Here is a 24,219-nt window from a genome sequence, read left to right as displayed (position 1 = left end):
TGTTCTTGAATTTTGGTTATAAGATGTTTTTAATCTATAAAATGCTACTCTATCTAGGATCAAAATGGAAACAGAAAAAAAACAGAGGAAATAGCTGAATAACTTTTAAAATACTGTATAACTTAAAACTAATTTCAAAGACTTGCCCAAATTATGACAAACTACTACCTTTGTTTCAAGCTTAAGGTAACAAAGGTATACTGTAAGATTTTAAATTCTGCTCTATGTTTGCCTCTTAAGTTAGTATTATGAGGCAGTTTGGGAACTATCAGTGTATCATTTGTTCATTTCTATATCCGTTTTAGAATCCAAAATTGGAAAACAACTAACAGCCTCTTTTTCGCTGTTTTGATTTTGTTTTGAAATTAAAAATAGAATTGGAGACAATGAAATTATCATGGGATTTTTGTTCTATTCGTTTTTGGTTTGTACCATTTTCAATGTGTTGTGACCCGATAGTTGTTGACTTTTTTTTTTCTCAGGAAGGTCAGTCAGTCTCTACTGGGCGATTCCATTGATGGGTGAATTGAGTGGCACGATAGCGAACGTGTTACAGTTGTTATTAGTTAACGTTTTTGTCTACGATGTCGGACGTGTATGTGCTTTTTAAAGAGGGAAAGCGTGTCACACTTTGGAGGCATCAGTAACATGACGTTGCCGCCTGAGGTTGTGTTGGATGCAGAAACGTCTGACAGTCATTGCAGAGCATCTCCAGACACCCATGTCCTGCAACGTCTCTGAAATGTCTGTGTGGGTCTTACCAGCTTCGAACAACTGCTTATTAACGTCAGCGTATTGTTCTAGTGCGGCCTTAGTGGTCTATTTATGTCACTCACTGTATATCCCCTTCTCTATCCCTGTGAACAGGTTTCAAGATCTATGGTTAAAGACTGGCCTCCCTGAGAAAAAAAGTCAACAACTTCCGGGTCACAACACATCAAATATGATACAAACCAAAATCAAATAGATCAAAAATCCCATGATAATTTCAGTCTCTCATACTCGATTTTTAATTTCAAAACAAAATCAAAACAGCGAAAAATAGGCCTTTATTTGTTTTCCGATTTTTAATTTGAAAATGGATATGGAATGAACGAATGATACGGAACAGATCCTTGATTTGACAAAATAAGACTTTCACAATAGAAAGTCAATGTTCAGACTGTCTGGGGTCAAGAGGGTCAAGGGAAAGTAAGTGCAAGAATGTTATTAGTAATAAAAGAGTTTGTCAATATTTAAAAAAGGAACACATGACCTATTTAATGCATTTTTGTCCTCATCTTGACACAGTGGGTTGTTCATTTAAAGCAGACATCCTTGTAGACAGGCTTAGCACTCACGATAGCTTGTCGTCACTGCTCTTTCTCTCTGCCCTGAAAGACACGGTGGCGTGTCTCAATTCTAGCCCAGCATGTTTGTCAATCCTCAGCTGGCCCGGCTCCAGCAGCACACAGATCAGAGGATTATGTAAGCTGGAGGGGCCTTGAGCTAAGTGTGCTGCTGAGAGCTACTCAGAGGTGTGATTTGACAATCTACGTGCCAAACCATCGCCCAGCCCTCTGTGCATGCAAGAGATGTTAGTGATCACATATCCAGAGGGGCAGAGCGAGCAGAGAGAAAGCAAACCTTGTTTTGTTCTGTTTACGCTCAGTGCTCTTCTTCTGTTTCTCCTCCTGTGTTGCTGTTTCATTTATGTGAGCTGAAGGGAGGAGGGATGAATGACAGGTGCATAGAAACAAGGTGTGATTTATCTTTCAGGAAACTGAGCTGAGACTGTTAAGGACAATTTTTAATGGCCTTGTGGTGGAGAAAACTGTTGAAAGAAGACCAAATAATAAGTGCAGGAATCAAATCAAAGAGAGGTTTGAGTTAGTTGAGTAAAAATGTTATACCATAGCTCTGTTTCACTACCATGTTTTTTACTTTACAAGAAGTCCAAACCATCACCACGAACCAGAATGATGAAACTGATCTATTTATTGAAGCGTGAATATAAGATACACAACACTATATGAACATGAACAGATGATGAAAGGTGCATAAAAACTCAAACTTTGTTCAAAAAAAAGGCCAAGGTGGATGCAGAATGTCAGGGACAAGGTTTTAGAATAAACTGAGTTTGTAATGTAAGTTAACATGGCCTCTTTACACTTACAGTGTGAAATTCAGCCGTCATTTGCTCCTAGTTATGACTTATTTTGTTTAGTCTTTGAACTGTCAGGTTTGGAGCTGTGTGCACTGACGTCAGGATCATGTTCTATGTGTAACTGGAGTGTGGTCAATAAAGTGAAGAGTTTTTTTTAAAGCAGATATTCTTGACTTGATTCTCTGAGTTTTGAACTTTTCGTGTCTTCAATTAAAGTTTAGAAAATTTTGATACCTGCTTCTCTTAATAATCCCCTAGCTGTGTGAAATACTGTAGTCTGTTGGTCAAAACCCAAAGTTGTAAATCCAAATGCTAGGGACAACCAGATTACACATCATACAAAAAATGGAGTAGTTTTGTTTGTTTGGTAAATTTCACCTTGTCTTGTTTGCATGGAGCGAATGAAATCACAAAATGAAGTAAAAATAACTGTGAGAAGTTATGACTTGTTCATCTATTTATGTTTACAGGTATCTCAATGGCAAAAATGAAATAATAGAGTTTAATAAGGACAGAAATGCCCACATACCAGTGGTGTGCGCTCAGGGGAGGCAGGGGAGGCAGTGACCCCCCTAGGCTAACAAGAAAAATATATACTTTTTAAAATGTTTTTTTTAATATTTTTTTTTCAGTTGTTCGTATACAATTTGTCATAATTAAAAAACAAAAAAAGGAAATAGCTGATTTGTCAATATGAGGGAGGCTAACAGAGGAGACGGACAACATTTCGCGCTGGCTTCATGCTTGTACTGTGCGTCGGAGGCAGAGACTCAGAGAAAGAGAGAGACCGTTTACTGGAAATCACAACGTTTTGCAGGTTCGGGCATGCGTACTAAGGTCTCACGCTGGATTAACGTGGGCATCGATGAGGCACAGCGCTTCTCTGCCTCCACCACACACACCATGCATGCACTCTTTTAAAGGAGAACCACAGAGTCAAAAGGGACAATGTTTTTTTTTAATCCTCTTTGGATCAATAATATTATCACCACATCTACATTTCTTTTCTGAACTTGTTTTCAGTTTCACCTTATGGCTGGGTAATGTGATAATATTTAGTTAGCAGGTGGTTATGTTGTCTCTTTAAGCTCAAGAAGCTGAAATGAGCATTTTTCTTCACAATATTTTAGATATGATATGACAGTCAAAACAACACATTTCACATAAAACTAATACTGTACATAACTGTTTCGCCCTATAGAAAAGCTAGGAAAAGCTTAAAAAAGGACAACACAGAAACAAAGTTTTTATCTGAAAAGTGATGACAGATTTTCTTGTGACAATGTCTAAATAAATACATTTCAAGATGAGAAAGTGTGACTCTATATCAGAAAGTTAAGCAGATCTTCATTTTCAGTTTCTATCACAGTTTTCACAAGACCTGTAGCTGTGTGACATTAGGTAAGATCATTCTGTTTTACACTAGTGTCAGTGGGTGAGGTCCTGAATGATGAATACTTCACATTATCCAGGACAAACCATACAGGTGGTATTAAACATCTGCATATATATGTATAAATATATATATATATATATATATATATATATATATATATATATATATATATATATATATATATATATATATAAATATATATATATATATATATACACACACACACACACTCACTCACACACACACACACACACAATGCTTAGGCATTGTTTGTTGAGAACGGTTGTTGTGGCTTAAACTCTCCCTTGAAGTTTGTTGTTGTTGTTGTTGTTGTTTTCGCCCCCTGAGCTGCGGATGAATGGATGAACACGGGGATCAGCAGCCCTGCCAGCATGGTGCCCGATCCTTTGAAACAGCCAAGGTAAACGTATGCAGCGTGCTATTTTCATCCCTGTGTGGCTGTCAACCTAAATATGCCTCTCGAACTGGTCATTTTTATCACTTGCCAAAACTGCCAACCAGTGATGAACTTTTAAGCTAGTTTTTAAATTTCATTTCCCTGGAGTCAAACCGTGCAGGAGTCAGCCAGAATTTGCAATGAATTGCCCAGGGGCAAATATGCTTTGTTTTTTACCCCCGCACCCACTTCCATGGAAAAGAAACAAATAAACTGGAAAAGAATGAGGGAAGAATCAGCCTACAGACATCAAAACACACACACACACACACACACACACACACACACACACACACACACACACACACACACACACACACACACACACACACACACACACACAGCATTATCGTCATTCTTCCCTGAAAAAACTCTTTGTGTCCATCTGTTGGTCTAAATATATTGTTATTAGTAAGCTTCATCAGATTATTCACACTGCATACCCAACGCTCCTCACATAGCGACATATGAAGCCAAATCTGCCTCGCTTGAAGCTGACGCTTTGTCTTGGTGGAGCCAAGTTGCACAAGAGAAGTGCAGTACACCAGGTAGATTTGCAACATTGATGTCACAGCTCAACTACTAACAAAAACATGCATTGGACCCACTGACAAAACATCTATGGGTGGGTACAGTTCACTGCTACAGGACAGATTCTTGTGTTAATTTGGAGTAGACATGAATGGCTTGAGAAAGTTCAAGAAGTTCTCTTCTCTTTCATGGTTTGTTACGATTCTACTTAGCACTCTGTTATCACTCTACTAATTCAGTAAAGAAGGTGACAAAAACCTATATCTGTTTACAGAGCTGTCAATCAATCATACGCACAAGATGAAATTATAAGACCAGTTGAAAAATTGCACAAATTTACGTTTTGTACCTTTAGATCCTTAAAAGGTTCTCAGTAGAGCTTTGATTCGCAAAAAGAAGACATGAGAGTGGGACAAAACAAGTAAGACAGCAATTTATTGAAAACAACAATTAAAGTGAAATAGGCAGTTCATCAGCAGATCAAAAGTTTAAGACCATAGCTCAAACCCCCAACCCAAAAATAGAAATAAAAGTTTCAAAAAAGGACTCAGTAATGAGTTGCACTACTGCTCTGGTTTATCACTTAATTTTTTTTATAGTATGCTTGATGTGAGTGTTTCTAGGAGGCTATAGGGAATGTTGCTTCAAGTGGTGAGGGGGGCTTCATGGAGGGCCTCCACTGTCTAGAACTGGTGTCCATTTTTGTAAACTTCCCTCTCCACCCATCCCCAAATGTTCTCAGTGTGATTTAGATCAGGGTAACACACAGGATGGCCCCAAAGAGTGAGGTTACTCCTCTGGAGGAAGTTCATTTTTTTCTTTTCAAGGTTCAATTCTGGGTCTACCACTTGACAGTTTTGTTCCATAAACCCCAGGGTCTTTTAAGAAATTAAAAATGGCTGTCAGAGATAGCATGCTGCGAGAGGCCTTATGCAGCTTATGCAGTTTAACAATTGACCACGTTCAAACAGAGAAAGCTTTTTTGCCTTTGCCATCAAGAGGTCATAACAGAAAATGAGACAAAATCCACTCTTCTCCACAGATTTTGTTGTTTTCATTAAATTGCTTACTCAATTTTATTTATTTAGTCAATTTTATTTTTTGTCTCACTCCAGTTTCTTCTTTTTTGCTTTTTTCAAACTCTATTTAAAACCTTCTTCACATCCAACAGTGCAAAATTCAAATTCTTGCAATTTTTTCAACTGGTCTTAAAGTTCTGATCAGGTTTATATTGGAAAAAAAATCATATTCTAACCAATAAAATTAAACCCTCAGAAAAATAAACCCTCTCTTAGCATGATCAGGTTTTTATATTTAATCTGTTGGTGTGACGAAGGCAAGGTTTGACCTGTCTATCTATCTATCTATCTATCTATCTATCTATCTATCTATCTATCTATCTATCTATCTATCTATCTATCTATCTATGAGGAAAGAAGAGTGTAGCAGCAGTAATGGCGAGGCAGCACTTGTTAGAGAGGTAATATCAGGGTATAAATAAATCCTCTGTATCACAGATGGGGGAAGAAAGAGAGTGAGCATAAAGAGAGCCATCCATCAGTCTCCCGGGGGAGCAGGACAAATTAAAGCCCATAAAAGGGCCTCATTACTGGGGGCAGCTCTCCTGTCTCAGCCTCCCTCATCCTTCCACATCACCTCTCAAGCTCTCCCATTCTCTCTCTTTCTCCTTCTATTTCTTTCTCTCTGTGCACACACACACACACACACACACACACACACACACACACACACACACACACACACACACACACACAAAACACCATAACTACCAGCACCATCACTATCAGGGGGAAATTATACACATAAAACACGAAGGAATCCAGTGCTGCTGCTAATATGTCCATATGACAATGTCCACGGGCACTCACTGATTCATTCCACGCCATTGTGGTGAGCACACATACACACACATTCTTTGTATATCGTATTTTAATTGATTGTTATAGCAGGTGATGAAATCACTTTACGACTGTTTTTGTGCTCTGGTTAAAGCACCTTTTGATCATTCGGACTTATGAGGCCTTAAACATTTGCATTTTAATTATTTTTACTTAGTGCTGTGGAAAGGTGCGAAACACAGAGCACTCAAACCCTTATGGCCACAGGAAGACTAAATGAAAGGCTAATTTTACCATATATTGCACTTGTAAAAAAAAAAGTCTTACTCTGGTCTAAGCCTGGTTGATGAGACCATAATGCTGCTGTAAGCAAGTAAAGAGCTTGTTACTTTCAGGTAATGGTCAAATAGAAGACCAGGGTTTTTTCTATCTGTTCAGGGGATTCCCACTTATCACAGATGCTAAAATAAAATTTGTAAAATTAAATAAATAAATATATATATATATATATATATATATATATATATATATATATATATATATATATATATATATATATATATATATATATATATATATATATATATATATATATATATATATCATTCATTCATTCATTTTCCATACCGCTTATCGTGTTCAGGGTCGCGGGTGGAAGATGCCTTTCCCAGCTGTCATTGGGCGAGAGGTACTCCCTGGACTGGTCGCCACTCAATTACAGGGCTGACACAGAGACAAACAACCATTCACACACACACACACACTCACACCTAGGGACAATTTAGAGTGACCAATTAACCTGATGAGCATGTTTTTGGACTGTGGGAGGAAGCCGGAGTACCGGGAGTGAACCCACACATGCACAGGGAGAACATACAAACTACACCCAGAAAGGCCCACCGGCTGAGGTGGGGGATTTGAACCGAAACCTCTGGCGCTGACATCAGGTTCAAGTAAATGTAAGGATATGATTTCTGTCCACATGTCGATGTTCGTCAACCCCTAGTTCTTTGATAGCTTTAACACATCAATGTCGAGTCCAACTGTCCATCATTTAATGTCATATTCCACATTTTAACCAGTCTCGTTGTGTTTACTGCTGCACTCCACAATGCTAAGTGGGGTTTGTTTTGCCACTCAGTCTGAATGAAGTGGGCGTGTCCCAGAGGGGAAGTGATGTAAAAGCATACCCTCTATTGAAAACCCACATTAGCTAGAATGAAAATCTTTTGTGGAAAAAAAAAATCTTTGAAGAGGAGAAAATAAAAATCTTGTATTTTTTGCAAGCCAAATCAATAATACTGTAGTGTTTATGTAGAAAATTACCTTATCTTTATGAAAACGGTACTTCAATACTTTTTGGTTGAAGTCATCATTAGTGTAGCTAAAGTGTGTTCAAACAACTGACACTGAATTCCTTTTCGGTACAAGTTGCTCGTGTTGTGCTGTCAGCTCAGTGTTTGAATTTTCCTCCACGACGCTGTTGTTTCGAGACCTCCCGAATCCAACCACAGTCCAATTGCAATCGCATTATCGAACATGTGTCGATCGAGCTAGGCTCAGTCTGATCTCATGCTGACTAAGCTCATAGTCCGATTTCTTAAGCTGCATGTAAACGTACCGGGTGTAGCGGACTGGGTGGGACAGTGTCATGTGGCCACTTCTTCTTCTGCTGGTTTTCTGGCAACCTTCAAGCTATGCCACACCTGGCTGCCTGTTGTGTAACTACACAACCACTAGTGTATTTTAAGGGGATGTTATTTTAGTCGAGAAAATAACAAGGGGAGACGACCGAAATAACCAACACAACATTTTTACATCAATCGGAAGCTCTGTTTCCACTGTCCTTTCCTCTCCATTCACTGGCATACTTGGGAAGTTTTTACCTAAAACCACTAACATTCTTTGACCAAAATAAGCTGCCACAATTTTTTAATACCATAAAACACCCTACCTGACAACCTTTAGTAAACGGACTTCTACACACACAAGGCCTTCTTCTACTCTGTCTGACAACCCAAAGCACTTTCACACAGCTAGTCACATTCTTCCATCCACACGCTGATTGAAAAAAGCTGCATTCACATTCACACACAATTTGAGGCTCAGTGTTTTGCCCAAGGACACTTCCATATATGACTGCAAGGCTGGAATCGAACAACCAACCTTTCGATTGCAAGAACGACTGCACCACTGAGCCACAGCCACCACAGACAACCTTTGACATAACTTTGAAGCCACTGACTGTTCCAACTGAACAGGTGAAAGGAAAATTAACATCTAAGTGTATGAATATGTAGCCTAAATCTTAACTCAGACTGAGAAATTCATATGTGTATTATCAGGATTTTGTTTCTGAGATAATTTTAGGTAATGAGTCAGTAGATTTTACCTTCACTGTGCAAGTTTGTAATCTTATCTCGTGCGGCTCTTGTCTGTATTCTTCAATTTCTTGGAGACCAAGCCACAGGAATATGGAAAAGCCAAGGCATGTATGATTTTTTCATTTGCATGGCTGAAAACCTTTCCACGGACTTTCGAACCCAAACAGCCCTCCTTCACACAGACACAAGAACGAGGATGAGGAAGAAAAGAGCAACCTGTAATGAAAGCCATAAGCAGGGAGGCTGAGGAAAGTAGCTCAGGGACCCTTAGTACAACCAAAGCCCCACCGGCTTTCCTCTACTCCCAAACACCACCACTACCACCCCCTTGTTTTCTCCCTGAGAAATTAGCCTACAGACTAAGTACAGAGTTATGTGGGGCTTCTTATTTCATTACAGGCTGCGTGTAAATAAAAGAAATTTGCCATCAATACGGGGGAAAGAGTGTGCTGAATCCCATGAAATCTCTGACATGAATTATTGACGGTGTGATGGGACTGGGGGAATGATGCGCGAGTTGAAGCCTGAGAGCAAGCATGGCAGGGATAGGCTTTAATATATCTGTTTTTTCTCTGTCTGTGTGACGTCTGACAACCCCATCAACACCTCCTCAAAAACTGGCAAGCTAATGCTGACCTCTGCAGCCACAACTGTACACACGTAGACACAGCTAAATCACCTCAGGTTGAGTAAACAGCTATCGGGTAACTTTTAGGGCCAATTTAAAACTAAGTAAAAAGCTCTGTGCTTGTTTACTCTGAGAAACCTTGTCACATTACACTTTGACATCTTGTATTACGGCAGTGTGAAATGAGAAGTGTTGATGGGATCTAAATCAGAGAGAGCTAGATGAGATGGTACAACTCTTGAGGGGATTCATTTCAGCATCCACCCGCGGAGACGCTAGAAAGAGGTCTGTGTAACATCTCACTTTATTTTCCTCAACGCAATGTGAGGCCCTACTTTCTACTTTTGTCTTTCAGCTCAAATTCACACACAAACTGCATACTCAATGATTATTTGCATTAAATTATTAATATGCCAATGGTAACTGTGCTGGGCTTTGGAGTCGGTACAACCAGCGCATATTCTTTCAAGATGAACATGGCAAGAAGAAACTTCAGAGCTGGTAGCCCTCATTTAAATCAAGTAAGAAAAGAAGACACTATTGATTCCACGCGCTCCCCTCGCACATTGGTTCGGCTTGCCTTCCAAAACATTATTTTTTTGCAAAGGGGGGGTCCCCAAAGAACTCAAAACAAAGAGGACCGAGTTGTTTGAGGGTAATACTCTTGTGCACAGCGTGAGGAATGCACTAACAAGAAGGAGCAGACTAGAAAAAAAAATGTTGCAAACTTCATCCGTAGTGTTGAAGCGTCTACCTATGTGGCCGCACAATCAGGGACCAAATAAAAACAATTCAAACAATGACAGGTTAGCCACATTTCAGAAACTAGCTAAGAATATGCAGACCACCAAAAATATAAGAGCAAACTTCAGGTAGAGTTTAAAAAAATCCACACATCTACATGGCAGTATTTGTGCTTAAAACCCTTTATATTCCAACACTTTTCAAAGACAATCCTTCTTTACCTTCACAGTAATGTAAAGCTTGAAGGTATCGCACCAGACAAAGCGGAGAGGAGAAGCTTGGCTCACCATCAATTGAGAGGGAAAAAGACACAAAGTGCAGAGTCTAATTGATGGTGCTGCTGTGACTGCTGCCCTTCACAGAACAAGAGCTTATTATTCACCCGCTGATGATTTGACGCAGTTTGATCTACACATACCCCATCGCAGGGCGCTTCTGCATCTGGGTTTGTTTACGGATTGATTGATCAAAGGGCCTTCGCATGTCTCTGTCTTTGTTTCATGCACACGTACAGAGGGACAGTTTGGCTTTTATTGAGCGCGCTGTGAAAGTTGTAATTTTTGAGTCCATTTGATAAACACACAGTAAATTTATAAAAAAACATGACCTCGACTTACAGCGCCCTTCAGTATCTAAAGAGGAGAACGAAAGCTTACACTGCGGACTGAGGAGTCCTGAAGGCTCCACATGATGCGTTCATCGATAAGAAAAAATCCTATTTAGAGGCCATGAGTGTGTGAGGCAACACACACAAAACTTCATGTACAGAAAAGGCCATCATGTTATGTCAGAAACAGTTTTTAACCATGGATCTATTGTACCATAAAGCTCCATCTTACAAACTTAGTAAATAGATTTGATCTGAATGAAAAGTCAGACGGCGGAAACACAAAAGATCAGAGGATCAGACAGGTTATAAACAAGCCAACAGCTCTGATTATCACTTCAAACAGGCAGTTTGGTAATTATTTTAACATTCATTCATTATCTCTCAGAAATAAGTCTGACTAACTTTGAAGTCTCCTTTTAACCTGTGTGATTATCAGACTGATCATGTTTTTGCCAAGCTGAATTTTCAGTTTTCTCCTCTTCTTTTTTTTTTTATCCCGTCAATTAACTTGGTAAGATCTGCGTTATCATAGAAAAGAAGAATGATGGCCAAGAATACAAAAGCAATAATGAAGATGCAATGAAAGGAAACTATCCTTTGAACAAACAGAACATACGTGAAAGGAAACCATTGCATAACTGCCATACACGTGTGAACTTATTCAAAAAACATTCTGAGTGAACGAGTTGAGTTGAACAGGTTTATTAGGGGTCAGCCCTTTGTTCCCAAAGCCTTGTGTTCCCACATTTCTAGGACATTTTCAAAGTTTGGTCTTGTGTTCCTGCATCTAAAGGGCTGGAAAGTGAGTCCAAACATCCCAGGAGCACCCCCAGTCTGTTCTAACCCTTTCCAGAGATGTTGATGCACTGGAAACTATGGGTTGCATCCAGTTGCTGTGCCCCATCCAACTGATCTGACCAGAAGCTGGATTGATGCCTCTGTGCTACTTGGTGTAATTTCTTTATTTAAAAGGACATTGTGCTCTTACATTAAATTTTTACCATAAACAAAGTGATAGGTGCACCAAAATCAGCTAAAAGCTATGTTCCACCTGAAGTCCATCACAACTAGATAATAGGTTGGATGTAACTGGCTGCTACATTGGGAGAAAGGGGACCAAAATCTGATACAAATGGATGAAAAAGGAAATGTGGGAAGAAAGGACTGAAGGAACATAGGGTTGTGGAAACATAGGGCCTGGCAATCAACAAGGGTACTCAATCGGTATCAATTATCGGTACTTTTGTGCACGTTAATGGGGTAATGAATATTAATTTGTTAACTAAAAAATCTCAGAATTTTTCAATTTAACATATTTTATTCTTCAACATATAACCTTGCAATGCTGTGTTCATTTTCAGGGTGGAATATTGCCTACTCTTCCACTCCTTCAAAGTCAAAAGGTACCCAAACATGGCACCTTTTGACTTCAGGTGAATTGGTACTTGGTACTACAAATGGCATTCAGTCAGTACCTATAAAAGTACCTAACTCAGTGCCCATCCCTAGGACTGTGGGAACATAGGCCATATCTGCCTCTACATTTTTATAACCCATGCATCAATGTTTTGAACAAGCCTTTAATTGGCTTTTTTCCCATCTTCAAAAAAGACCTTGAGACTTAGTTCAAGTTTGATGATAACAGTTTCTTGAACCACTCAGTACCGGTCACTGTTAGCCATAACCCTGCCAGAAAACAACTTTGCTCTTTATTTTACTCTCAGATAAGTGTGTCCCACAACTGTCACAGAAAATAACACAAGGACGTTGGCTGTTGTACCCATCATCATGGGTAATGCACACAATAACTCACCTTAACAGTAATACAATCCCCAGTATCTAACACGAACAACCTAACCAGTTCATTCCAGTATCAACCTGAAAAACTCAGAAAAAATTACAAATCGAGAAGTTAAGCGGGAGAAGAGGTAAAAAGGAATTTGGGAGTGTTGCCAGGTATGACATAAGCATGCTCCTGGTAGTTAGACACAGAGTCACTCATGAGGAAAAAGGTTTGAACTGTGGTTTACGCAGGCTTAGATGGAGTGCTATTTATTTCCTTTGTGTATAATCTGTAGAATGAATGCTCTGTTCCATCATTTTTGTAGTATGCTTCGCTTATTTTTTTTGTTTTGGAACACAAAAACAAAGCTGACTAAAAAAACTACTTCCATAGCATCAATTATGGTTGAAAAAGTTGTTTAAAGTAACTTAAATCATTTTTATGGTTATGAACAGTTACCTTTGAGATGTGTCTCACCCCTGTAACGACTGGGCAGATCTTATCTATCTGTTTACTGTGAATGTATCAGACCTTTAAACTTAGGCTTTGTAGTTTTGTAGTAGTATTCATAACTCATCACAGTAGATGGCAGTAATACATAGACTGTAAAAAAAATGGACGTCATCTTGCTCAGCCCGAAGTGAGGTCGCCACAAAAACTGCTCCCCCTTATGGCTGGTTGCAGTATAGGAAAAAAAAATCTGTCTCTCCTGCCATTCCAGATGGGCTGTGGTCAAACTTTAAAAATTTAATACACCTCACAGAAATGTTTCTCACGTCCGATTGTTGTGGTGGCTTGAAGATATCATTTGGCTGCCTTGTATTCAAGTCCTCTTTTTCCTAAAAAGTTTTGTTTTCAGTAGTTATACAAGGTTAAAAACAAGGCCTAATGTAAAATAACGATTGACAGCTGCCGTTCTCATCTATTTTTTTCATGGATTGTAAAATATGTCAGGAGGTAGAGTCAAGAATATATTAGACTCTCGAAAGAAAAAAAAATTATTACTTTTGTCACCCGGCTCCACTCAGATTCTCCCAGAATCCCTCACAGTCTCTACTGCGCAGACTCTGGCTGCACAACTGCTTCAATGGCAGCATCTGTGACGGGGGTATTTTGGCTTCAAAACTGTACAATGGTAAATGGCGGAGCCACACTGTCCACTCTATATGCAGTCTATGCAGTAATACAGTGCAACCTGCAATAAACAGAAAAAAAGAAAATATTAACGTCATGCATTGTTGGAAACACGAAAAGAGGTAGAGTTATCGGTTGTTGTACTGAGAATTTTTAGATAATCAGTAAGGCATCCAGGTATTTTTGGCATTGTGCAGGTTTTGTTTTTTTTCACATACTTCTAGTATAGTGAGCAGTTTCAAAAAACAGCTGAGGACTCACTAGCCACGACTTAATACTACTTAATCATTAAATCGTTATTCATGTAACCAATTCACAAGTCTTCAAGAACTATTTCACTTATAGCAAATTATGTCCTTTTTATGTGCTTTCAATATTTTCGGGCAATGATGGAGGCCCTTAGGAAATAACCTATTTCAGGGGGTGGCTTCACAAATAATGCTTATTTATAGAATCAGTACACTAGGAAATTGTCTTTGCAAAATTAGAAACATGTAGAATATAAACAGAAGAATACTGAAAAAACGCAACAAGTTTATCCTTCACCACATACAGAAAAAACACACAGAATCAAGCATGCATCAAGACTGTCAATCACAGCCACCCCTTAACACACACACACACACACACACACACACACACACACACACACACACACACACACACACACACACACACACACACACACACACACACACACACACACACACACACAGGATACATTTATAGTCTGGTACAGCATAAATACTGCATGTACAGTATGTTTAAAACACATATAGTTTACTGAAGATCACAACCTCTCAGCTGCTTCCTGCTGGCAGAGCTTTGGGGAACTGCAGTGGCATGATTTGTACAAGTGGCACTTCATAAAGCATTTACCAGTCAACATTTGTGTGAACTGTGTATTCACAGGGAGAAACGCTTGATAGACGGGAGAGGGTTAAGAAGATGATGAAGGAGCAGAGGGCAAAGGATCATGGCTTGGCTGCTGACAGCTGTGTGTTTGTGTGTGTCTGTAGTGCTTTTATTCATACATACAGCATGGATTTGGTGGGTTTTGGTTGCAGCTGTGTGAGTGTGCATCAGTGTGTGTGTAGTATGTGGTCCAGGTCATTAGAGGCAGCTTGCTGTGCCCTGATTTGTGCACTCACAGTATGTGAACGCAGCAAGGGATCGATTAGCACTTTGTGTGGCATTTCACACAGGTCTCATCTCTCTGCCTTCATTTCCTTCTGCCACTGGATCTAATCTACAATATATATGGTGTGTGAATGTGTGTGTGTTTGTGTGTCCTAGGAGAGAGGGAGAGAGAGGAAGGGAAGCAGTGACCTTTTTTGTGCAAGACTACAAACCAGTTAAGGTACAACAGAAAGGGTCTATGTGTATGTGTGAGTGGTTGGAGTGTCAATTATATGAAATATTTTTGTTGCAAACTGATCTCAAAATTGCACCTATTTTTTTCTTTTTTTTTTCTCGGATGGGGGGGGGGGGGGGGTATTAATTATGTACCATTTTTTAAACAAAAGAGTTTGATGATGTCAGGGAGCCCTCTGATGCACTCTCCCTCTAGGATATAAAAAATATCCACAGTATGGTCAGAAGTGTTGTTTTTGATTTTGTCAAAACCCAATAGTCCCAATCAAACTTGAGCCAATAATTTAAATTTTAAGTTCTAGCCAATACCAGATGTTTTACCAAATTTTAACCAAAACTTGGTGTGCCCAACAAAAAGTAGACAAAAATTCAATACACCTTTGTAAATTTGAGCCAATACCTACCTGCCCTACTTAAACTAAGCCTTTTTTATCTGAACCAACGCCTCATGCATCCAATCAAATTTAAGTCGGTAATTCAAAACTATACCTGTGGTGCACTAACAAATTTATATTAATGCCTGATATTCCCTCCAAGTTTAAATCAGAATTTGACATGCCCAACCAAGTATAAGCTAAACCTGACCAAAGCTTTTGTGATCAAATGTTTTCTTTATTTAATGCAAATCTTAGTCAGAAATTACAACCACTAGAAATAGTGACAGTTAGCCCGGGGAAACAAAACAAAAAACCCATCCCTTCCCACCCAACCAGGTCCAACAAAAACTAACAGACAGGTACAAAAATCAAAACCAGAGCAAAAATTGATACACTGTTAGAGCAGCGAAGAAGACACATTTCTGTATAGTCCTTAGCAGAAGCTGGAATACATCGTCCAACAGTAGCACTGATGGGGAGGGGATTACCCAACCAAAGCTAAGGTAACACCTGTTACATCCTACCAAATCTGAGCCAATAATTTAAGTCAGTACCTGCCACACTAAACCAAGTCTTATCTATGTTTGCCTTACCAAATCTAAATCAGCACCCGATGTCTCCACCAAATTGAGCCGATTACCCCACTTACCACCTAATGTAAGGATGTTTAGGAGACCCTGAAAAAGCAATATAGAGTTTTCCAGGGACCATTCTGACACTGGTTGTTAGTATTTCGTGAGGCAAATGGCTGATATGTGAAATCAACTTGGTTGTGTGGCTGTCTCAGAGCAGGAAGGTTTCTGGTTCAGTTTCCCTAGTTAGCAAGTGCTTTTCTGTGCAAAGTTTGCATGTTTCCCCCGTGCATGTGTGGGTAATCTCCAGATATTCCAGCTTCCTCTAATGGTCCAATTGCTGTGAGGGTGTGAGTGTGTAAATCAATGGTTGTCTATCTTGTGCCAGATAGGGTGATGGACTGGCGCTTCATCCAGGGTGTACGCTAGAATTTTGAACATTACAAGCTCCAACACAAGACTTTAATTAAATGCCTTTAGCAGATGTTGGATCAAACTAAATCACTACAACATTATATACAGGAGATAACAGTAAACCAGTACAGTTGCGTAACACATCTGTGTGATGTCTGGCAAATCAGGTAGTGTTGCTAGCTGGATATTAAGTAAGACAGAGAGTTGATTGAAAAAGACCCACCGACATAGGTCTGTTTTTCAGGACATTAACCTCGCCTTTAAAGTTCAGGTAATAAACTCTAAGGTTTTTTTTAGTTGTTGTTGTTTTTATCTCTAATGGAAATTTGGTTTAGTTTTTGTAAAAAGAACAGCTTCCAAATGCACACTTCACTCACTGCACTTATTATCCCCCCTATAAACGAGTGGAGAACAAGATTTCCGCCTCATTAGCTCCTTTTCAAATGACAAATAGAAAGCACAATGTCAGAGCAGTGTTTAACAGGGACAATAGCTTGTAGACACAAGCTATAAAGAGAACAGCACGGTGAAGTGGCTACTTCATGCGGAGAGAGGAAATCAAGAGCATCTGCCTCTCAACTCAAGGATTCAATGCTCTATTTACATACACACATCCAAAGTGAGTGGTCCTTAACACTGCAAGGTGCTGGAGAGGCTGCTGGAAGCACCAAGGGCTGGAAAGCTGAAATCAGCATCACACGCACAAAAAGAAAAATCTGGCTGAAACTACACAAGAAACAGAACATGTCTTTTAATGAAGCAACCGTGGTCCTCGGTCATAATTTTCAAAGAAGCAGCCAAGATTAAAGTCAAAGGAGCGTCCCAATGGCTTCAAGTCTGCACTGCTTTGAAAAATACCCCCAGTGTACAAAGCAGCCCCCCCACCCCTCCCTGCAACCTCTCTCTTTCCCACTCTTCTTGCTCTGTGTTTCTCTTTCTTTTCTCCTCTTTTCAAACAACTGGAGCTGCACTTTAGCCACCAATTCTCGCCCCTGATCCCATCATTAAAAAGGCTCAGGCAGAACAAGGGCTTTTTTCACGTGTGTGCGTGTGTGTATGTGTGTAAGGCAGAGAGAGACAGACAGAGACAGGCTGACAGACCTGGGCCTGCCGAGCGACGCGGCGCTCACTCTTTAAGTGCAACAGACACCTCCTCTCCGACTACAGAACTAACAGTGTGCCACGCGCACGCACAATAGGATGAATAATTGATCGGCCTGGGGCTTCACGTGTTAAGAACAGAGGAGGCGTGCCAGTAGCGTTTTCACTTCAAATTTGTATTGTCTTTAGTCTCCGCCAGCCATCTACATTTCTAACACCTGCCTCAGTCAGATGTGCGCCGGTGCACTAGCCCCGGAACTATCTTTCATCTCGCACACACAGTTACTGGAAGAAGAGGAAAAAACACACACTTTCAAGAGATCATTATCTAGTAGGGAAACCAGGACACAAGTTCGATAGCTTCCCCTCACTTCCTCCCGCCTCCACCGGCAGCAACCTTTGTTAGATCGTTTCAACACCTGCAACGTTTTTCAAAACAGAAAAGAGGCTTCTCGCTTGCAAAGGCTTTTGCACCTTTTCTGCAAAAAAAGTGGAAGGTTTATTTCAAGCCTAAACATCATATTAGACATGCAAGTAAAATAACCTCCTGCTCAAAATAAACACATCAGAAAAAGGTCCAAAATGCCTCAACTGTTAGCCCACGGTCAAGTCTAAACTTACTGGAAGTGACATGTTTTTTTTTTCCTTGAGAATGCGACTTTTTTGGCGCATTATGTACAACAAAAATAATACAATGATGATGAATCCTTCTGAGATCACAAGGGGCTAATCATGAACATGTCTGTGTAAATGAATGTTAATCTTCATATTTTCTGTTAGAAATGAGTTAAAAAAACATCAATGTTGTGTAGCCGCACAGGCGTCTCTTTGCTTGGTCGATGTAGAAGACGTTTTTTCTTACAGGAACATTTTTTGTGAGTCTTTGTGCACATAACAGATTCAGTATTTTTTATCTGGCTTTTATTATCAGAAAAAGATGATGTTACTTGGTGACACAGTTTGCTGGATGAAAGACTGGGGAGACCTTGGAAGAAAAGACTAGTTTGTCTAAAGTCTCCAGAGGTTAAGTCATACATAAAACAGATGTGAGGATTTGAAGCAAGATAATAATTAAAGGTACAAACATGCCGTATAAACATCTTTTACAAAGATCTACAACAAACGAGCATCCTGTGTAGCCTCTCAGCTCACTGTCTGCTGTTATTGTTAAGAACTTTAAAGTCTGAAAGAAAAGCAACAACACAAGCCTGTGCTTTATAATTCATGCTTCCACAACATTTTTATCTTGCTGAAAAAACGAATCCCTGGCTATGTAATGAGTCAATTATTTGGTCTATGGATACATATGGATATTTAAAAGTCTCAATTTACCACATCTAACTAACAACAAGCATTTTTTTCAAGTAGGAAATCTATTGTCCTCTCTAACTCTTTTCAAGAAATTGCCAGTCTGCAGTTTTCTTTTCTCATAGTTTCTTCCTCATGATGCCTATCAGTCTCTGCGAAATACATTTACATTTTCATTTTGATTTGTTTTAATGGTTCACGTAAATAAAAACACTTCTTTTTCATTAACTTAGATGTTAAACATCAGGATCAAGCTTCAATGTACTGTTGACTAAAATTCTAATATTAACAGTGCTATTGAAAAGTAAAGCTACAAGACACAAACCAACAAATTCTAATTCAAAAAACACAAAGCTACGAATCTATAATGACGGATAAAAGCATTGGGCCTCATTTACCATCATTTCTTTAGAGAAAGTTCTTTAAAACTTATTAACACAGCTTGTAAAGAAGTTCTGACATTCACCAAAGTTTTCTTATCCTGTATCATCTCTGTGTTTGTACATGGTATTTCAGTCCCTTGTCCTCATATGGGCAGTAAATGAAACATTAAATTCAAGCTTTACACTTTGACCTAAAATTCATCAGTTGAAACACAGTTGCAAACAATTCTACTCTACAGCTTCAGGAGCCTGACTTATCTATCAACTTTTCTAAAAATAAAACTAAGAAAAATCTGTAGATGGGGATGTCAGTAAATGGGACTCACTATCTCTAATTTTTACAAGATGATAAGATCAGAGTTTAGGAATCCCTTTTTCTCTTTGTCCTCAGGGGCAGAATGGATCAGAGGGTCTAAGACCCAGCTATTAGGGAACATTTAGCACTGATTATTGAAATTTAAAGGTTGAACTATATTGTTGCAGGGATTAATTGTGGTTATGGACATATTATTCTACATAGGAAAAACAAATCTTCTTGCACTTAATGGCAGCACTTTAAAAGGTAGCACTTTTTAAGGTAGCACTTTAAAAGGTAGCACTTTTTAAGGTAGCACTTTTAAAGGTAGCACTTTTAATGGCAGCACTTTAAAAGGTAGCACTTTGTTGCGTTTACTACGGTTTTACCATCTGTCAAAGTTCTTGCTTGTGCTGTACGTCATTTTGGACAAAAGCCTTTGCTCGATGAAACTGTAGAACCGTAGGAATCATACTACTTCTTTGCAAGAGTTAGATGAGACAACTTAGCTTATTTTAGCCTTCGGACTAAAACATCCTCTAAACAACTCCTTGACTGTCTTTAAATTTAATAATATCCACCTGACAGCACCTTATTTGTTTGATCTTCTTGAAGTTTTCTTTTTTTTTTTCTGGCTTTTCATGCGTTTATTTGGAGAGGACATGATAGCTGATGAATGCAGGAAACGGGGCGGTATTGGGGAGTAACGTGGGAAAGAAGACACAGGTTGGGGTGGCTCATGGGGTTCACAATGTAAACGTCTAGGCCATACCAACGACTAACCTGGAGGCTTCTTTGAAGCTCACATTTCAACACGTGATCATTTTATTGTTTAAGGCTACAAAGATACAAGGTATGAACACAAAAAGTTGTTCTTTATTAGCCGTAGGCAGTGACTTCCTGGAGGGATGAAAGATGTGTGAGTGATATCAAGTTTCTCATCTAAGTTTCAGTGAGAAAGTGAGTGGGGGTACTCTCAAAAGTCTAACTATTCCTTAACCTTAAGGTACACTGAAGAAGTTCTTTTAGAAAGTGTCTAACAAGTTCCATCACTGCCTTGACTCGCCTGCCAAGCTGTTCATAACTATGTAATGTCCTCATGCATTATAAAGACCTGGCCACGATTGAGCACGGCACAGTCAAAAACAACAAGTGATCAAAGATCCTGAAGTTGACTGAAGAGAAATCGAGATGGCTTGACCTTAAACATATTTGGGCTCCCTGTTGGACCTCAGAACTGGTAAACAGTCGTGTAATATTAAACACACAGGACGTCAAAGGGCTCTTATGTTTGCTCCTCTCTGCTGTGGATTGGGATGTTTTGCCCAGGGTCGGCGTCCCAACATTATGACATCACCCAGGACCCAAGCAGGAGACTATCAAAGGCACGGAAGCCGTGTATCATATTCATCAATGGAAAATATTCATATGCATATAGACCCTTGCCACCCTGGAAGAGAAGCATCGGCTTTTTAAAGTCAGCAATCCACTGGCAACACATGAAAAGTTACAAAACATCAAATAAGGCGCTGGGAAATGAAAATTAAAAATACAAAAACGCTGGGGTGAAGAGGAAGATGTGTTAAAAAGGAGAGGAAATAGTTTAAAAGAATAATGATTGAGCAGCGCCTGATTAATCAGCGATAGCGTTCTCGGGTAACTGTCCGACATTACTTTTGATTTAGCGTGCTGGGTGATCAATAGAAAGAGCTCGGGGGGGTGTTTCTAATTAAGGTAATTCTTGGTGCAGCTCATAAGGGTGAATTACAAATTGCCTTGCACATGTAGATACACATCATGTGCAACTCATCAATTAAGTTTAGCTTCAGGTTCTGTGCTTCCTGCGTCACAAACTAAAGTTGCGGGAGCTGCATCTGACAGTCTGTCCTTTTAACACTAAGTTTTGCTTCTTAAACTGTATTTGACATGGCATTATGTGATGTGTTGATATGTAATCATTCCACTGTTTTTGCTGGTCTATAGAACAGGTCTCTGCTGCCAAAGGTTTGGTTGGTAATGTTGGATCTCAATTTTAGAAAGAAGGGGGAAAAAAACCCTAATATAAATACATAAACTCTCTTGGTAAAGTTTCTTCGGCACTTTTGGTTATGACTTGTGTGATTAACATACTTAAGTATGTTTCATTGGCCTTTAGCTTTAAATTCCGTAAGGGTGTTTCTACAAAACTATTACATAATACATTTTACGGCAAGGCTGGTATGGAAAATGTACAGAGCAACTTGCACTGCAAAAAGGTGCATTTCAGGGGGATATTTTTTTCTTTTACTGTTGGCTGACCTTATTTCATGAAAGCCGGTCTTTTTTTACTCAGGTTAACTTGTTCACTGTGACTTCTTGAACTTCAGGTTAGCTCTGAATGACATAAAAATCCCAACGTAAGCACTTATCTAACAATTAGGCATCTTTTTCATGGCCATTTTGCATTGCAGCTAGGATAAACATTCTTGTAATATACAGAAGCTCTATCAGTCTCATAGACACACACTGACGGGCGGTGTGTTTGTGTATTAGTGTGTAAGGTGTCAAGAGTCCTGTACTTCAGGTGAGGGAGATTACTCGTGAAAAGTGAAAAGCCTGTTTTTTTTTATTGGCAGCTCTTCCAAAAACAAGAAGCAATGGAAACAGCAGATGTTGAACCTACAAAGGATCAAAGAGGATTGACAGCAGGAGGATAATTCTCCAACCAGGAAACAAAACCTTATGATTTCACCGGTGAAGAGAGGGCAATACCCATTTTCCCATCTTTCCCAGCCCCTCTACCAGTACCAGAAAATACATGTCTGGCTGTTCACTTCAAAGAAAACCAAACCTGTTTATCAAATTTCAATTTTATCTATTTATTTGTATTTACTTTATTTAATACTGGGCTCATCTTGGGCACATAAAATCCATTTTTCTTTGATTTCATGTTCAGGGTGAAAGCTCAAATGTTAGAAAGACGTAGGACTGCATTCAACAAGGGATGTGTCACTTCAGTATTAATTGCAACTAAATTTGAATTATTCATTGCTATTTTTAATTTTAGCTAAGAAGTGGCTAAATGCTAGCATTAGCAGACATAATATGTTGTTCACTTGTACAAATATAGTCAGTCAAAATAAAAAAGAAGCGATTAATTGTCAGGCTACACACAAGACAAATTAGTGGTGTAAATTGAGCAAATGGGGCAATCCAAACCCAAGAATGGCACAACACTACTCTACTTGTTTATTAGCTTATTTGCTGAAGTTGGACAATTTTACCTTCAGTAAATCTTTCATGCTGCATTGGCCTATTGGCGAAAAAAAAATGATTTTATCTGTGTGGCTTCCCCAAACTATGTGACACTATCTTCTTTATGGGAGCAGGAATGAAAAAAGAGCTAATCTCGAGGAAGTAAAGGTAAGAGGTTGGGTTATCTGATAGATACTGTAAACCTTTGTCTGTCACTGAGTCCAGTTGTCTGTTACTAAAATGTTAGCACTGACTCAGTTCGCATAATTAGCATCACCATGCTATGTTTTCAGGCTTAACATTGTCTGATGACAACACACTGGAGAGGAATCCCTCCCCTTTTACATGTCTTTGGGTACTTACAAATGTAGTAAGATATTCGTGCAACTTAAGTGAATAAATTATTTTACTTATGTCTAGTGTAAACATAACAGCCTACAGATCCTACATGGCCAGGTTATGTACAGTGTTGCTCATAAAGAACTTTTTTAACTTGTCCCATGAAGATATAAACTGCTAATCCATCTTACATACTCTTAACCAAAGTACTGAAAATGTTGCGCAATGTACTTTCTTTTATTGTAAAGGATGAGAATTCCCAGAAAGTCATGATGCAAGCATACGATTTCTAAATGTTGAGTAAAATAAAGAAGAAAAAGTCTGGAGCCATGATAAAAAATATATATCTGAATTCATGTGAGCAAGCAGGCTGGTTTGTTTGAAGCTTGCTTGGTATTGTTAGAGTGAGAAAAAAAGCTGCATTCAACATCTGCAGTAAACCTCCGTTCACCACAGCAGCAGCAGGGTTGCACTAATTCAAAGCAGTCCTGTTTGTCCACTGCCACTCCATAACAAAATCATGCAGATGAATAACTGCAAATCTTGCTGTTTGGTGCATAATCAAGGGGTGTCTTGTGTTACCAAAGGCCTCCAAGCCACTATTAAACCTGAAGACCTTTCTGTGATAGGGCTGAGATACAGAGCCAAGCATCAAAAAACAAGATTCTCAAACACAGAGGTAGGTTAAGTGGCAGGAAACAGCAGAGAGCGACAGTCACATCAGTGCCGTGCTGCTGTGCCGCATGCTTATGCCAGCAGAAACCGCTTAAATACACCCCCATGGATATGCAATTTCTCTATGAAGAGTCTGACAACAAAGGGGCCAGCACATCATTTTTGATGAGACTGGATCCTCTATGCCTGCATGTGTGTGTGTGTGTGTGTGTGTGTGTGTGTGTGTGTGTGTGTGTGTGTGTGTGTGTGTGTGTCTACCTATTTGTGTGAACAGATAGGCAGGTTTCTACCTCTATGTCCTACTTAGAGCTTTGGTTATGTTTAATCAAAGAGGTCAAGTAAAATGATTGTTAAATAGCTGCTTTAGTGTCATAAAAACTCACAAATTGCTCCTTTTTTTCTTTCTTTTTTTTACATATTTCAAAAAAAATGGAGGGAAAAAGAATCCCATGAGTTATAGCAGTTTTCAGCTGAC

The 24,219-nt window shown here is 39.2% G+C and overlaps 1 long non-coding RNA gene across 2 annotated transcripts in view; it reads right to left on the bottom strand.

Moving 5' to 3' along the window:
* Positions 1–24,219, bottom strand: part of LOC141811346 (uncharacterized) — a 210,593-nt gene that overhangs the window by 81,007 nt on the left and 105,367 nt on the right. The gene's annotated exons all lie outside the window — the stretch shown is intronic.

This window comes from Halichoeres trimaculatus, unplaced genomic scaffold, assembly GCF_033239565.1.
Source record: "Halichoeres trimaculatus isolate MK-OKI-2021-1 unplaced genomic scaffold, fHalTri1.1 fHalTri1_scaffold_2, whole genome shotgun sequence".
Lineage (NCBI taxonomy): Eukaryota > Metazoa > Chordata > Actinopteri > Labriformes > Labridae > Halichoeres > Halichoeres trimaculatus.
Note: the sequence above shows the minus strand (reverse complement) of the source record. Positions and strands in the feature narration are given on the sequence as shown.